This window comes from Phoenix dactylifera, chromosome 12 (genome assembly GCF_051530095.1).
Source record: "Phoenix dactylifera cultivar Ajwa chromosome 12, Ajwa_hap1_PhDact_Kaust_v1.1, whole genome shotgun sequence".
Lineage (NCBI taxonomy): Eukaryota > Viridiplantae > Streptophyta > Magnoliopsida > Arecales > Arecaceae > Phoenix > Phoenix dactylifera.
In genome coordinates, this window is record NC_143201.1 from 11,047,640 (window position 1) to 11,063,372 (window position 15,733).

At 39.5% G+C, this 15,733-nt stretch overlaps 1 pseudogene across 1 annotated transcript in view; it reads left to right on the top strand.

Annotated features, from left to right (window-relative positions):
• Nucleotides 1–14,710, top strand: part of LOC103719801 (ribonuclease TUDOR 1-like) — a 31,080-nt pseudogene extending 16,370 nt beyond the window's left edge. The window contains exon 14 of the transcript XR_016398057.1: nucleotides 14,030–14,710. The product of XR_016398057.1 is annotated as a ribonuclease TUDOR 1-like (transcript). The remainder of the gene's footprint in view (nucleotides 1–14,029) is intronic.
• Nucleotides 14,711–15,733: the final 1,023 nt, after the last annotated feature.

Genomic DNA, 15,733 nt, shown 5'->3' on the forward strand with positions numbered 1-15,733 from the left:
ATCACGATTGCACTTAGCACGTGCAACAAGCCTTTAAACCCCTAGGTTATCCTAGTGGACGAGTGTTGTCTCGTGAGGATTTGCAGTGAAGTTATCCTCAAACTTCATCAGTCAGGGATTTTCATTGTTTAACTCAAAATTTGAACAAGTATTATTGTATGAACCTAGAATTGTAAGGACAATAGACTTATTGCTATCATATTTAAGCAGACTCTAACTCAAGTTCCATTATTCCCATCTATCTGCTAACAAGTTAAGAATGGAGTGAGGTGCAAGATAGTATCATATAAATGAGTGGCTTTCACTTCCAACGTGATCACTCTAATTTTCAAGACTTTCTAGAGTTAAATGGTAATGAACACCCAAGATTTAACTTTTAATCAGACTGAATGCTAAGAAGAATGACTTGTACAATATCTAGCTTTATTAAGCTTTCTAGCTAACCCATGTAGCGAGTGTTAGGCCAATGACTCCCGATCCAGATGGCTCAGAGCACTAGGTGTAAAGACACCCTAACAGGCTTAATAACTCAAGTCAACTAGGCTCCAAGGCCGAATTAGTCACTCAGAGTTTAATCTTAGCCATCCTCACCTTTTTACGCGGACACTCGTTGCTTGCCAAGCAAGAGGCCCGGTTACTCAGTGAGAAGACATACGATAAAATCATTTATATTTTTTTATCAATATTTTTTTTTTGATTAGGGTGTTCATCACACATATAACTTTAAATTATCTAGAAGATTAAAAGTATTCATATTAGTTGCAAGTTTACATACCCCACTATTTATGTGCTTACGTGTAGGTGCTAAATCATCTTCTATCATGTTAGTAGGAGACAGGTGGGACAAAAACTCAAGCTAGAACCGCTATTATATTCCTTAACTCAAAACTATTGTCAAGGCAATTCCTAGTTTATACAGCTAAAAAGATTAGAATTTGAGTTAGAAATTTGAAGTCCCCTCTATTTTTATTTTTTTTATTTTTTTAATCTTTTTAAGCAGAAAAATCAGAAATATTCTCACCCCCATATCCAAATTCAGCATTATTCTCAATGTTGAGAAAATTAAAACAATAATAGGATTGAGGAGACATTACCTGATTTTGGACCTTGATATGGCAGGATAACTTGAAGATTGGGAAAAATACCCCAAACGTGCATGTTAGTAATTTATTGAATTTTTTTAATTATTATTTTATTTTTATTATATATATATATATTATATATTATATATATATATAATAATATTTACATGTTGGGTTGCCTCCAAACAGTGCTAAGTTTTATGTCTTTAGCCAGACAATTCTAACTTAATTAGTATAAACAAGATCTACCAGAAGTGTTTCTTCAACTTCTGGACTCAGATAATCGAGGTATGGTTTGAGGCGATGTCCATTAACTTTAAAAGATCTGCCATCCTTGGTACTGCCTATAATTATCGCACCATGCGGATGCACTTTCTCCACAATGTATGGGCCAGTCCAGCGGTATTTAAGTTTTTCAGGGAACAGATGTAATCGAGAGTCGTATAAAAGAACTTTCTGTCCTGGGTGAAATTCCTTACGAATGATGCATGATCTTCATGCGATCTTTGTACTTCTTGGCACACTTGTAAGCATCGTTTCTAATTTCTTCAAGCTCATCGAGCTGAAGCTTTCTATGTTCTTCCGCTTTGTTAAGATCGAAATTTAATAGGCTTTGTGCTCTAACTCGACAGGTAAATGGCAGGCCTTGCCGTAGACAGTTTTATATGGAGACATTCCAATTGGTGTTTTGTAAGCCGTCCGATATGCCCACAGTGCATCTGTTAGCCTAAGAGACCAATCCTTCCGAGATGTATTAACAGTTTTTTCAAGGATGGTCTTGATTTTCCGATTGGAAATTTCAACTTGTCCACTTGTTTGTGGATGATATGGTGTACTGACCTTGTGATTAATGTTGTACTTTCTCATAAGGGCTTTAAAGATTTTATTACAAAAATGTTTCCCCCCATCACTAATGATAGCACGAGGGGTGCCAAAACAAGCAAAGATAGATTCTTTAAGGAACTTGATCACCACTTTGTGATCATTGGTCTTACACACGATAGCCTCAATCCATTTTGATACATAGTCAACTGCCACAAGAATGTACTGGTGCCCAAACGACATAGGAAAAGGACCCATAAAATCAATACCCCAAACATCGAAGATTTCTATAATCAAGATAGGGTTCAGGGGCATCTCATTCTTTCTCGAAAGTTTTTCTAATCGTTGACATCGATCGCAAGATTTACAATAGTCATGCGCATCTCGAAAAAGTGTGGGCCAATAAAATCCGCACTGCAAAACTTTTGCAGCAGTTTTCTTCCCACTAAAATGACCACCACAAGCATGGTATGACAAAAGAAAAGGACATTCCTTTGATCGTGTTCAGGGATGCATCGTCTGATGATTTGATCAGGACAATATTTGAACAAGTATGGTTCACCCAAAAATACCATTTTATGAGTTAAGAAGCGGAATTTCTCTTGTTTGATCCATGAACTGGGCATTTGTTCAGTAACTAGATAGTTGACTACATTAGCATACCATGGAACATTGGCATGGGAAATCATCATTATTTGTTCATCAGGGAAGGTCTCGGATACAGGCATGGATTCTCCAGATGATTCAACAATTAATCTAGACAAGTGGTCAGCTACAACATTTTCAGATCCCTTTTTATCTCGTATTTCAAGATCAAATTCCTGGAGCAATAGGATCCAACGAATGAGTCTTGCCTTGGCATCCTTCTTTATGAGAAGGTACTTAAGGGCGGCATGATCAGAATAAATCAGGACCTTGCTTCCTATCAGATAGGGACGAAATTTGTCAAGAGCAAAGACAACAGCCAACAACTCTTTTTCAGTGGTAGAATAGTTAAGTTGGACGTCATTCAGAGTTTTGCTCGCATAATGAATCACATGGGGAAGCTTCCCCACTCGCTGACCTAGGACGGCACCTATTGCATAATCAGATGCATCATACATGATTTTAAATGGCAGATTCCTATCAGGGATCTTTATGATGGGTGCTGAGGTTAGTTCAGACTTCAGTCTTTCGAAAGCAGTTATACAAATTGGCGAAAAATTAAAAATAGCATCTTTCGCCAACAGATTGCATAAGGGTTTCGATAATTTACTGAAATTCTTGATAAAGCGGCGGTAAAAATCCGCATGCCCTAAAAAGGATCTGACTTTCCTAACAGTTTTGGGAGGTGGTAACTTAGCAATTAATTCTACTTTGGCTTTATCCACCTCAATTTTCCTTTGTGATACAATGTGTCCCAAAACAATATCTGATTGAACCATAAAATGACATTTTTTCCAGTTAAGAACTAAATTTTTCTTTTTACATCGTTCTACAACAAGGTCAAGTGATGCAGACATTTATTAAAATTAGATTCGAATACAGAAAAGTCATCCATAAAAACTTCTAAAAATTTTTCCACCATGTCGGAGAAAATACTCATCATACACCACTGGAATGTAGCCGGTGCATTGTATAACCCAAAAGGCATGCGACAATAGGCAAAAGTGCCATAAAGATAGGTGAATGTGGTTTTCTCTTGATCCTTACGTGCAATTGGAACTTGGTTATATCCAGAATAACCATCAAGGAAACAGTAATGAGAGTGGCCAGCTAGACGTTCTAACATTTGGTCAATGAAGGGTAGTGGGAAATGGTCTTTCCTAGTCATGGCGTTCAGCTTTCTGTAGTCGATGCATACTCGCCATCTAGTTTGAATTCGAGTTGAAACTAACTCATTGTGGTCATTCTTAATTACAGTGATTCCAGATTTCTTTGGTACGACTTGAACTAGGCTCACCCACTGACTATCAGAAATAGGATATATAATCCCTGCATCTAAGAGTTTAATAATTTCAGCTCGAACCACATCCTTCATAACTGGGTTAAGTCGCCTTTGTGGTTCTCTAGAGGTTTTTGCATCCTCTTCTCTATGAATTTTATGTTGGACCATAGAAGGGCTAATCCCCTTAATATCAGCTATAGACCAGCCGATCGCTTCTTGATTTTTCTGAAGGATATTTAACTTCTCTTCCTGTTCTTCAGTTAAATTTGATGCAATAATAACAGATAAGGTGTTGTTGTCCCCGAGAAATGCATATTTTAAGTTTTCAGGCAGATCTTTAAGTTCAAGCTGGGGAGGTTTGACACTTGAAGGTACTAGCTGGGATTCAGGTATAGGTAATGATTCAAATTTAGTAGCCCATCTGTTAGTATCCATTACAAGAATAACAATGCATTAACCTCCTGATTTGACTCTCCATCCTCACAATCTTGATTGAATTGGGCTAAACATCTTTCTAGTGGATCAGAATAACTTGATTCCTCGAAGAACTTGCTGATTATGTTCTCAATTATGTGAATTTTTTCTAAATCGTCCATCTCAGATGGTTGATTACTACTGTGAAAGACATTGAGTTGGACGGTCAAGTTTCCAAATATTAAGGTCATTATCCCATTTCGGTAACTGATCACAGCATTTGAAGTGGCCAAAAATAGTCTGCCAAGGATTATCGGGATGTGACTACCTGAATTTTTCACTGGTTCAGTTTCGAGGACTACAAAATCCATAGGATAGTAAAACTCATTCACCTTTACAATTACATCCTCAACAATTCCCTTAGGATACTTCACAATTCTATCTGCTAATGACAAAGTAATCTTTGTGGGCCTTAATTTCCCCAAACCTAGTTCGGTGTAGACAGAATAGGGTAACAGGTTTACACTTGCTCCTAAGTCTAATAGGGCCCTTTGGATGATCGTTTCTCCTATTTTTATTTCAATGGTAGGGCAACCAGGATCTTTGTATTTTGGGGCAATCTGTTGTTGAATGCGAGATGAAGCCTGTGCAGCCATATCAGCTTGCCTAAGAATGCTGGTTTTTCTTTTGACCGTGGTGAGGTCTTTCAAGAATTTTGTATAGGAGGAAATTTATCGTATGGCATCGAGGAAAGGTATATTTATTTGAACATTTTTAAAGACTTCCATTATTTCATCAAAGTAGATTGTTTCTTGGAGTCCTGAAGTCTACTGGGAAAGGGAACCTTAGGTTTGTATGTTTCTGTGGGTTCTTCCTTTTTTTCTGGTTTATCCTTTTCTTGACTCCTCTTTTGAATAGGGCTCTTATTGGGTTCATGTTTATTTTCTTTTACGTGTTCAGAAAGTTGGACTTTATTGTCCACTTGTTTGCCAAACCTTAAAGTGGTAATTGCCTGGACTTCATGGGTCAGATTTTCATTAGAATCGATTTGATACTGACTTCTCTGACCTTGTTGTCTACTAGGGTTAGGCACTGGTTGACTAGGTAGTTCACCTTTCTTCCTATCCCCTAGAGAGTTTGCTATTTGGCTCAGACTAACTTCAAGTTTTGCAATTGCTTGCGCGTGGAATTGGTTAGTCTGGGTTTAGGTCATGTTGGTTTGTTGTTGTTGTTGGATAAAATCTTGTTGTTGTTTCATCATATTAGCCATCATGGTTTCTAATGGTGAAGGTTGCTGTGGGATAGGGGCATTATAAGGAGGTAAAGATGGAACCAAAGGTTGGTTCATTTGTGATGGACCTATCCTGGGGAAGTTCTTCTGAAAACCTGGTGGACCACCTTGATGTTGAATAGGTTCATTTTGCTTGTATGAGAAATTTGGGTGGAACCTATTATCAGAGTGGTAGACTGGACTGAATGAATTGGGAGTGGGCTTCTTGAAGGCACTATATGGATTTGGAGCATTTGCTTGCTCAGTCTTAATGTTGGGTAGACTAGGACAACACTCCACTAGATGCTCAGAACTGTTACACAAGATGCATAAGCCTTGTGGCTCATGTTCCACTTTCATGATGGGATTTGACTCTTTTTGTGAGTTTGAGTTAGTGGAAACCGTAAAAGCATCCAACTTTTTGCTTAGATTATTCACTCCATTCACCAGATTGGACATGACATTTTTGAGTTCTGGATCTGTTTTTATTCCGTAGGTACTTGGTTCTCTAGACCCATAATCATCTCTATCTATCTCCTTACCGTAGCTACTCCAATTTTGGGCATTTTCAGCTAAGTCCACAAGGAACTCATAGGCTTGATCAGGGGTTTGGTTCATGAACCTACCCTTATGCATGAATTCAATCATGTTCCTATGTGCTGGAGGTAATCTTTTGTAAAAGAAATGTACTAGATCAGCCTTGTCAAGCCCATGGTGCGGGCATTTGATCAAAAGATCATGGAATCTTTTCCAAAGTTGGAAAAATTCCTCCTTAGATTTTTCTCTAAAAGTTCTGATGGCATCCTTAATTTTTTCAGTCTTTACCATGGGATAGAACTTAGCCATGAACTTCCTAGATAGTTGTTCCCATGGGATGGAATTTGAAGCAAGAGAATACAGCCATGCAGCAGCACGATCCTCTAAAGTCATGGAAAACAACCTTAATTTAATACCCTCTTCATCTAAGTTTTGATTTCTAAACGTTTGACAGATTGTCAAAAATTTGTTTAGATGAATATACGGTTGTGCACTCTCAAACCCATGAAATTTGGATAACATGTTTATTGTTGCAGCCCGAATCTCGAATTGGGCTGCATTATTAATTGGTAATACTATGCAAGTAGGGGGACTAGCGGATGTGGGTGCGAACAACTCATTCAAAGTTCTAATATGTTCACCCATTGTAGAGATTGATGGTTGGCTTACAATTCGCTGATTGTGATGAAAAGTTCTGTCAATCTCAGGATCAAATGGTGTTAACTTACCCCTTAATGACCTTCTACCATGCATACATTATCAATAGTTCATTAGATTTGACTCCTAAAATGAACGAAATCCTAAGAAAAAAGGAGGGCTAGACACAGATGACCACAACCAACACAACACAACAATTTGACTCTATTAGTCTTAGAATTAAGTGAGGTTTAGTAGCTTCTTAAATCTAGTTGCGTGGATAATTATTAGGTAAAAATTTCTAAAATTCTCTCCTAGATTAGATAGCTCCTAATCTTCCTTTCAGATTAAGATGAGCTTACCAGTTAAGCGATCCAGTAACCAGTGACCAGAAAAGTTCCGAGGTGTGTGGTGGTGCCAAAAGGGATATACCAGTACCACAATACCCGTAACAGTTCTCACTGTTGTAAAACTTTTCTAGACATCACCAATTACTAAATTCTCACTGGAGGGGCTTTCAGCCGCTTCTTTCCAAGAGTCTAATTGAGCTTGAAAGCCCTAAGGCCAATGCCTAATTGATTTTAATTTAATTTGGCTTAGGATATGTATGCAAGGTGGTGATTTTTTAGGCTAAGGACAGGTAATGACTTTCCGACCTTATCTTTTTAATGGTTTTGCCCTTAAATTATTTTATGCAAATGCTTAATACTAAATGTAGCAAATATTCAATGATTTTTTAAAGTTTATGGAATGTCATTAGGTTGTACTATTTAACTGAGCAAGCAAAATTTTTTTCTTTTAAAATTTCAAATTTCGAATTTCAGAATTCAAATTTTGAATTTAAATTTTTAAATTTTAGAATTTTGGATTTTTTTTAATTTTCTTTAAATTTTAAAATCTTTTTTTTCAAAATTTTAAATTTCGAATTTCAAATTTCAGAATTTAATAACTATGAAATTATTAGCTAAAAATAATCAAAACAAGAAAAATTAATAAAAATTAAAAAAAATTTACTACCGGAGTGCGTTCACTCCGGGCATCCAAAATTTGATTTGATCTTCGTGATCGTTCTTGCTTCTCGATTTGCCTCTCCGGCAACGACGCCAACATTTTGTTGTCGCAATTCCTGTTTACCTAAAAATACGCTAAACAGATCGTTGTTAAAACCAACAAATAAAGTTTAAATTAATTTTACTCTTACCTTTTCTACTCGAAGAATAGTGGTCGTAAGAGGTCGATCCACAGGAAGGTGATTGGAGTTGCATAAAAATTAAAATATTCACTCGGATTCAAAATCGATTTTTGAATAATAGAAGAAAAATATTACTTCAGGGACATTGAATGATTCTCTAGTCTATCAGAGAATGTTTTTTATTTGAAAATAAATAAAAAAAAGAAAGAAAACTTTGCAATTGAAATCTGATGCAGAGTAGGGGTCGATTTCTAGAGACAAAATATAAATTAAAATCGCCAATCGAACAGCAAAGATTAATTCCAGGGTTATCTTAAAACTAAGAATTCTAGAATGCATACAATAAATTGTAGAATATTAAATTAAAACTTAGACATGGATTGCATAAAAGAAAAATTATTGCATAAAAAGTAGAAATTAAACTGAACCTAGAACATGGATTGCATGAAAGAAAATTGCTTGATTTCATAAAAAGAAAACTAATTACAAAAATAAAAAGGAAGATTGGAAGCCTAATGCTTCTTTTCTTCTGCAAAGAAAGCAAGAAATAACAAGAAACTCCCTCTTCTTTTCTTCTGCAAATAACAAGAAAATAAGAAAAGAAAACAGAGCATGGCTCCCCCTCGGTGGAACTCCCAAAACAAATAAAATAAAATACTCTTTTTTTTATTTTCTTCTTCTCGAAAAACAGAGGTTCCCCTATTTTTCTATTGAACCAGAGCTTCGCTTCCTCCTTTCAATCGATGGCCACCCTCCTTCCTTTTGAAATAGAGCTCCTTTCTTCTCCCCCCCCCTTCCTCCTTTCCCAGCTGAGCGTCTCCCCTTCTTATAGATCGCCCAAGACCTTGAAGCCAGCGATGGATCCCTGAGAGGATCGTCCGGGATGCTCATTCGGGAAGGGAGAATGGATCACGGGCTGCTGATTTCGGGGCGTGATGCTAGAGGGCAGATCGCGGACGGATGGGGCGGAGGGCGTCAATCCGCGAGAATGGCTGTATCTTGTGCTCCTTGATGGCTAGAAATGGAAGGGGATGGCTCCGGATGAGGGGCGCCGCGGGATCGCTGGGAGGAAGAGGTCAGACGTGATCAGCGGGGCTTCAGGAGCGGCTGGGTTGCGGATGGAATCCGGAAGGCTGGATGCTGGGGACGTTGATCATGGAAGAGGGCGCTGGAGCTGGGGTGGAATGGAGCTGGGGTCTCCCGTGATCGATGGGAGGAACGCACGGACCGGCTGGACTTGAATGCTTGGGCTCACGCGATGGGGAAGGAAGCTAGGATTTTGATGCGGCTTGGACGCTGGAAAATTCTGGGAGCACGTTGGGATTGAAGGCTGAAGAAGTTGCTGCGGGAGGCTGAAGAACGTTGATGACGGAAGAGATCCGGTTGCATCGTGGGGCCAAGGACGCGGAGATCACTCGGAAAGGGAGGAGATGCGGATGGTAGGGACGTTGAAACGGAGAAGGAAATGAGCCTGCTTTGACGCGGAAGAGGCGGACGGGTGGATTGCGATGAAGAAAACAATTGCGGAAGGAAATCATCTCGGGGCCTTGATGCGAGAGAATCACGGGATGCCTCGTCGCTGATCTGGGAGCTCGAACAGTTGAAGATGAAGCATGCAGCCAGAATACTTCCCTAGCCACACATGATCTTCCTTTATTTTGAATTTTAATGCGCTCTATAGACTGTGACGTGTCGACATGTGCTGCTCGGGTGCAAATGTGCTTTGACCAGGTTCAATTATGCTCCAGCGTGATCAGACTGGAGGTCATATATCATCCCAATCTATACCAAATACGTATTTAAATGATAACCTATGCCAAACAAAAAATATAATATTTAATCAGCAATTTTATCGTTATCTGTTGGCAATAATACTAATTTAAGTAGTATGTAAATCACACTTTTGTGCTCTCATCAAGCACGATGATGCACTGATATAGCTAATAAATCAAAGAGGTGAAATCACAATATGCTTATAGTGAGTATGATAGTGCTGAGTGAAGTTAAATGAAGTGGAATAGGTAAGTATTGATGTCACAGTTATGAAAGTTGATTGCATATATGCTGCAAGTTGCAAAATTTAACCACCACAAGGAGCCTACCTTGCAATGGAGGGTTGCAAACCGAGGACCAGGGGCGGCCCAATATATTTGGAGGCCTAAGGCGGATTCAGTGAATGAGGCCTTGTTTTTTGAATAATAAAAAAATTAATAAGTATAAAATATTTAGAAAAAAGATATAAAAATAGATAGCCATCAAGTACATCATTTCAACAAAACTGCATGTATGCAACAAAGACAGATAAAATTTTTTTCAGCTTAATATAATTTTTGAATGGAAGCACGGAAAAGTAATTATGCTTAAGGAAGGGCCCATAAAACTGATTAAATAACTGAGATAATTAATGCTTGACAGTTCTGTTTACCATGTCAAGCAAGAGTAGAGCAGGAAAAGGTTATCCCATGGCACTTCATGGTCAAGGTAGAGGAAAGAATTTGTCCAGAAAGGAACCTCTCTATAAGAGAAAGTAGGGGCAGGGAAATTCACTCCATCTAATTAATAAAAGTCCCATCCCACCATCTCCCCTTCAAGTGAGTACCCAAGCAGCCACTACAACATCACGGCACAGCAGCCATTCAACCCCCCCTCCCTCCTTTTCTTTCTCTACCCTCCAAGAAGTCGATCTCCAATCCCCCTATCTTTCTTGCTGATGGCCCAGCTGGATCAGAAGTAATGTGAGGGAAGGAAAACCAAGACCAAAACCAAAAAAGAGAAGGGATGAAAGATAAGAGTGGCTTCAGACGTGTATCAAGCTAACCAAATCCCTCCTCTCTCTTTCTCTCCACCCAAAACAAAACTACTGTCCCCAACTTCCCAAATTGCCCCTCTGCAGGCCAGGAAACTCTCCACCTCCCTTCCATCAAGGGGGAAGACTCGTAGCCAGCTCCTGTTCCCATTTTATATGGGGCCTTTGCTTCCTTTTGGTCAGCCTCCCGGGGGCCTTCCATTGGCCCGGGGCCTTAGGCGACCGAGGCGGTCGCCTAGGGCTCGGGCCGGCCTTGTCGAGGACATACAAGTTGGTGGTGGGTTGAGCTGGCTGTTCTAGCCAACTAGCATCAAACAAGGACAAACATAAGCAAACTTGTGATAAAATTAGTAGATTTTTTGGATTTGCAAACATGCATAACATGGCACATATTAGCCACCAATGGAATTTACACCAATGAAATTTTTTTTTGAGAGGTCTTAGGATAGGTGGAAGAGAGGTACAACTGCCATCTAAGAAAGCACAATCCTAACATATGTACATTGAGATGATTGTGATAGTTTAAAAATGACATTATTGCTAGAGGATTATGAAGTTGATCTGGAAACCACAAGCCAAGGCAACGAAAACAAGGTGGTGGTTTTAGATAATCTGCCACCATGTAAGAGTGGAAGCAAATGGGTTCATGAAGTATCACTGTGGATGAAGATTGAAGAATTCATGATCGGCTATAGAGTTGCTTATTGGGCAGGCTAGGCTCAGCCTAGGTGACTGCATGGGCCTTACTTGGCCTTCGGGCCTCCTTCTCAGTTCCAAGCCCGCTACATACTGGGTTTTGGGCTTCTAGGTCGGGCCTTGGGGTGTTGGGTTTTCAGTTGAGGCAAGGAGGCATGGAGAAACCCTATAGAAACGGGATGGTTTAGGGATCTAAGTGGTGGGATAGGGAAGTAATAATGGGAAATATTGAGGTTACTTAAGGTAGTAAATATATTATACTATATAATATATTATATATTTATTAATTAAAAATTTATATAATCAGGTTCGGGCTGGGCCTAGGTTGGGTTAATGTAAACCCAAGATCGGCCCATTTAAAATATGGGCTTGAGTTTTAGGCTTGGTCCGACCCACTGTGCTGCAAAATAAGGCCCGAGCCCATTCTAAACATGCTGGGCTCAGGCAACCCAGCCCGCTCAGGATTTGACTAGGTTTAATTGTCTCCATTATGGACTTTAGACCTAGAATGGATAAAGCATCATGGCTTATGCAAATTCCAATCAAAGAAGGATCACCAAGAAGCAAACATTTGTGTGCACTTCAAATAAGAAGACCAATGAAATTCAAAGAAAAAAGAGAGGTAAATAACTAGCAAACATGTTGCCCCCTCATGCAATTAAGGAGAGGATATCAGAAACCAAAAAACTGGCATAGCAGGAGGTGGATATTGCAAGCTGGAGAAGATGGTGAGTATTTGAGTGGCACAAAGTGGTTGGCTCTTTTAAAGCCTAATGTTGGACCACAAAGTTGTAGACCAAGGGACCAACAATGTAGTACCCTTGCTTGGGCCCTATGCAAGAAACTATTGAAGGGGGAACAAAACTATATAGGACCACTAAATTGTAGTACTCATTATGGGTCTAATGGATTGAACAAGATGAATAATGATACTATTGTTCATCCACTGAAGCAAAATATAATTATTATTCATGGATGGGGAGCCAGGTTTGTCGTACTGACTGTACCGATCAGTACTAGTGCATACTGAGCATACCGTACCGATACTAAACCCATACGTGGTACGGGAGTTTGCACCGACATTTGGTACGCCAAATCGGGTACTGTACCGGGCATACCAATACTATAATAGGATGGTATCAGTATGAGGTTCGGTACTGAGACGGTGAACCTTGGTGGGGAGTCTTGCTAGTAATTAGAGAACTATTCACCTAAAAAGTAAAGAAAGTTCCAAAATACTGATAAGAGAAGCAGCAGAAAGGTTCAACAGGTGCTTACCAAAATACTTGAATGAAGAGTTAGAACATTTGAAGTGAATTACATTGGATTGGGATCAGTGCTTATGAAGAGAATAGCAGCAAGGCAAACATTAACGAAGGGTTTCAAGGTTGTCAGGACCATGAAAAGAAAAGGATGACCTGAGCATATCTTGCAGTCTAATTGGCTTCAATGTAGCGGCAATAGTCTGCTAGTCCAAAATGAGTTCCTCTCGAGGATTAGGAGCCCCGAGGTTCGAGAGCAGCCTGGGAAGGCTGCCTCAAGTCCATCAGCAGCAGACTGATAAATTCTGGCAATGACTTGGCCAATTTCTGCTAGCCACGACAGGTTATATTCAACTTGCCATAATGATTTAATCTAGAGGCAGTATTGGTTCAATGATGGAACTTCATTAGCAAGCTTGAAGTTTCAAGATGGTCGCAAGCAGGTAAGAACTTAAAGCTTGAGGAGTGAGTCTTGGAGTTAATACTTCTATCTTTTGAAATGAAGGCAAATATAAAACAGTTAGAAATGCCATCCCCAGCAGGTATGGCACCACATTGTTATGGTTCTTTTATATGGAATTTCTATGCTAAGTCAATGTAGGGTAATAGAAAGATTAAAAGAAATGCCAGTCACAACAGGCTATGTTCAAGCTGCCATACGGATTTAATCCAGGGGCAGTATTGGTTCAATGATGGTTAGAACTTCATTAACAGGGTTGAAGTTTCAAGATGTTTTCAAGCAGATGATAACATTAAAGCTTGAGGAGTGAGTCTTGGAGTTAATACTTCTATCTTTTTGAAAAGAAGGCAAATATACTGCAGTTAGAAGTGCCCTGCCCGGCAGGCATGACACCACATTGTTATGGTGCATGTAAATGGAATTTCTATGCTCAATCCATGGAGAGTAATAGAGAGACTAAAAGAAACTGACAGCATACAAAACATGCATTTCTAATGTTTGTGCAATATAGCAGACCTCTATACTATCTCTGACATTGATCAGTCGATTTATTAAGTCAGATAACTTGGTGGTGTGTAGGTTATGTTAGAAGCTGTTTCTTTATTTGCAGCTCATTTTCTAAAGTAGATGGAGACATAAACGTCGCTTTGTTTTCGGACACCTATGAAATCAACCTTCCTCGTGCTACTAAATTATGTTGAAGTGCATGATGTTATTGCTATTGGATGTGATATTACTAGATCCTTTGTATTACACTGACCTGAATGTATCATGAGCAAGTATGTCCAGAATTATTACTAAAAGCTCTAAACAATGATATCATTGAGTCTTTGCGAAATAGCATATGCAATGAGCATTTTGGATTGAACTCTTAGTTGCTTTTGATGATCTTTTCTGTGCTGAGAGTTGTCTTTTTGTACTGCAGGAAGGACTTGCTAGGCTAGAAAGAAGGAAGAGCTGGGACGCTAAGGAAAGAAAGGAAGCAGTCGACAACCTGCAAGAGTTCCATGAAAAAGCAAAACGGAATATGTTGAAGATATGGCAGTACGGGGATGTCCAATCCGATAATGAAGATTCAGCTCCAGTGGCAAGAAAAGCTGGTGGTCGTCGGTAAATAGAGGTTTTTTTAACTGATTGTGAGGTAAAATTATCTAGAATCATGGAATATAGCAGGTTAAAGAGGCAAAATTATCTAGGAGAGTTATTTTTATATTTATGTGCTTCCATTTTGTTGTTTCGTTCTCTTTACGGTTCCTTTTAAAGTTTGAAGGGACATTGATTTTGACAGCTCTCAATAAGGTAGTTCCCGGCATGCTTAACTCCTATGCTGGCCGCAGAGCAAGCTCCATAACTTGCCAGGGTAGTTCTGTACTGGTATTAGCCCTTAAGTTCAATTTTGGCACTTATTCATTATACGTAAGAAAGTTGCATCATGAACATTTAATGGATAATGAATCTCCTAAGGTTGTTTCTTAGTAAACAGTGTCCTCTTATTTCATGCTTCTGTTTGTGTGGATAAACATATTATATCTCTTTAAATTTTTCTATCAGTCATTCACTTAAACAAATTGATTGATACAATTGAATAAGTTGATTTTATGGTGAAGCATCTTTTATCTGAGAAGTCTCCTGAGACAATGACTTTTACTGTCATTTGGTTCGTTCCCCCTGTTTTTAATGATTCAGTCTCTTACTGTTGCTAATAAGTATCTGATCTTACATGCGATTTTATTTCTTTTTGTTGCGTGGACTTCCCTGCTTCTAGTGATGCTGAAACCTTTCTTATGCAGCCGTAGCGTTATGCATCATTTGTAATAGCACTTCTGAAGGAATTCTCATTATTATTTATTGCACTTATTTGTCTTAGAGCCTTTCATAACAGGCTTGATTGACTTGAAACCATGGAATGCCGTACCGGTCCGTACCGGCCGGTACGGGCCGGTACGTACCGGTCCGGCCGTGGACCGGTACCGGAACGGATAAAAAACCGGTATTTCCGGTTTTTTATCCGAACCGGCCGGTACGGGTGCGTACCGGCCGGTTCGGGCCCGTACCGGCCGGTTCGGAGCCCGTACCGGCCGGTACGCACCTCGTACCGGTGCGAACCGGCCGGTTCGCACCGGTACAATTTTTTTTTTTTTTTTTTAGAACCACAGCGCCGCGCGCTGTGGTTTTTGAAACCACCGCGTACCGGCCGGTACGGGACCGGTACCAGCCGGTACGTACCGGACCGGACCGGTACCGTACCGGTCCGGCCGGCCACCGGTACGCCGACCGGTACCGGTACGGCGGACCTTGCTTGAAACCTTGTGTGTACGGAGTTAACATGATGACCTTGTTGAGTTGTATGTAACTTGATGTCACCACTTCTTTTTTTTAATTTAAATACACCTATAACAAAGATGAGGAGATCTTTCAAAGAAGAATAAATGAATCGATGTTACTGAGAGAGAACCCGAAGCAGATGTTACTACAACTTATCAAGTTATTCCAATGTGGTAAGTAATCCAGACTAAATTGAAATAAAAAGTATTAAAAAGAAAAAGAAAGGCACAATGCAAGCAGACCTTTTCACCACCTTCTACAATTTATCCGGATCTCAGCCACCAAATATGTTGAGGTGGGGAAA